Genomic DNA, 2500 nt, shown 5'->3' on the forward strand with positions numbered 1-2500 from the left:
ACAGAATTTTTCGACATTTGAATAATGGGGTTTGACAAGGTTTGAAAAATTCAATAAAAATGGTAGGCTTGAATGTCGACAAAGTGACGCGAAGCGGAAGCCTACCATGGCGTAAAAATGTCGACAGAATTTTTCGGACCTTGTCCTGCCATGGGCTGCGCGCAGCATGCCGGCAGTCTGTGCGCAGCGTGCGCACAGCATGTCGGCAGCGTGCGCGCTGCTGAGCCTGTCGACAGAAATTTTCGAAACTTGTCCTGCCATGCGCGCGCGCAGCTTGCGCGCGGCGTGCGCGCAGCATGCCGGCAGCCTGCGCACAGCATGCCGGCAGCCTGTGCGCAGCGTGCGCGCTGCTCAGCCTGTCGACAGAAATTTTCGAAACTTGTCCTGCCATGCGCGCGCGCAGCGTGCGCGCAGCATGCCGGCAGCGTGTGCGCAGCGTGCGCGCTTGGGAGCCTGGCCGCAGAATTTTTCGAAACTTGCAATGCCATGCGCGCGCACAGCTTGCGCGCAGCGTGCGCACAGCATGCCGGCAGCGTGCGCGCAGCATGCCGGCAGCGTGTGCGCAGCGTGCGCGCTTGGGAGCCTGTCGACAGAATTTTTCGAAACTTGCCATGCCATGCGCGCGCACAGCTTGCGCGCAGCGTGTGCACAGCATGCCGGCAGCGTGCGCACAGCATGCCGGCAGCGTGTGCGCAGCGTGCGCGCTTGGCAGCCTGTCGACAGAATTTTTCGAAACTTGCCATGCCATGCGCGCGCACAGCTTGCGCGCAGCGTGTGCACAGCATGCCGGCAGCGTGCGCACAACATGTCGGCAGCGTGCGCGCTCGGGAGCCTGTCGACAGAATTTTTCGAAACTTGCCATGCCATGCGCGCGCACAGCTTGCGCGCAGCGTGCTGATTCTGTCGACAGCGAGGCTAGCGAAACTTCTCCTGCCATGGCGTGCGCGCAGCGTGCTGACTCTGTCGACAGTGAGGCTAGCGAAATTTGTCTTGCCATGGCGTGCGCGCAGCTTGCGCATTCGGTCGACAGTGAGGCTAGCGAAACTTGTCCTGCCGTGGCCTGCGCGCAGCCTGTGCGCAGCATGCGCGCAGCATGTGCGCAGCATGCCGGCAGCCTAGTTCCAGATTTTTTCAAATGTCGACAGAATTTTTCAAACCTTGTCAAACCCCATTTTTATTGAAATTTCCTCGCACAATAAGCTCCCCATAAGTAGTCTATGATTTTTAGTACCTTCTCCAAGTTACAAAACTAAAAAATTCCTCCCGGATTTGTTTTAATGATTTTTTCAATTTTACGACTTCTAAAAATAATAAAAAATACTTCCCGACTTCAAATATTTATGAAACTTTTTCCCATCAGAGATTGCATGTTTCTTAGTATCCCTGCAAAAAATCACGTCCAAATACCTTGTATTGAATTATTTAGAGCCCATTATGACTCCTCGCGCATAGGTGATGTCTCTTCCTGTCAAAGGGCTAAATGCATAAAATGCTATATAGGGGGGTGTGTGTTGCCTGCATATGCATGGCAGCCCATGCCCTCCTAGCTGCAGCCCCCTTCCCCCACGCCACACCCATGTCATGTTGCCTCGATATGTTGCCTCGATATGTTGCCTCGGTATTATGGGTTTGGTGTCGGGGTCGGGGGGCTGCCACCCATGGCGGTGGTGGCCGGAATCCGGCCGCCGCCACCACGCCGCCGCCATGGGTGAGGGGGAAAAAAAAAGGCGTGGAAAGTTGCGAAATGGGGTTGTCTAGGCTTTTTTTTGGCATGGAAGAGCATGGAGTGCTAGGAACTCCTTCTCAAATGCGCGGGCATGTCGACCACAACCTCATTTCGCAACAACAACCACCCGTGTGGGGTGGCGGTGGGTGGATAGTCGCGGATTGGGGCTTGCCAAGCCAATGTTTTCAAAAAAATTCATCAAAATTAAAAACAAATGTTTTGTTGCCTTCGGATTTGTGGGCGAGCGGTGAGTCGGAGTGGAGCCGGTAAAGTTTAACCTCGGTGTGCACGGTTGTTTTTAGAAACTCAATCCAATGCCGGGGACGTTGAAAGTGACGCTCTTATGAGTTGCAAACCCGCAAGATTTAAAGAACCTTTTCAAAAAAAATTCAAACCAACAAGATTTAAAAACAGAAATTTTCATCAAAATGAAAAACAAATGTTTTGTTGCCTTCGGACTAGTGGGCGAGCGGCGAGTCGGAGCGGAGCCGGTAAAGTTTAACCTCGGTGTGCACGGTTGTTTTTAGAAACTCAATCCAATACCGGGGACGTTGAAAGTGATGCTCTTATGAGTTGCAAACCCACTAGATTTAAAGAACCTTTTCAAAACAATTTCAAACCAACAAGATTTAAACCAACAAAATTAAAAACAAATGTTTCGTTGCAAACAAATTGTGGGCGAGCGGCGAGTCGGAGTGGAGCCGGTAAAGTTTAACCTCGGTGTGCACGGTTGTTTTTAGAAACTCAATCCAATACCGGGGACGTTGAAAGTGA

This window comes from Prunus avium, unplaced genomic scaffold, assembly GCF_965620075.1.
Source record: "Prunus avium unplaced genomic scaffold, drPruAviu1.hap1.1 HAP1_SCAFFOLD_30, whole genome shotgun sequence".
Lineage (NCBI taxonomy): Eukaryota > Viridiplantae > Streptophyta > Magnoliopsida > Rosales > Rosaceae > Prunus > Prunus avium.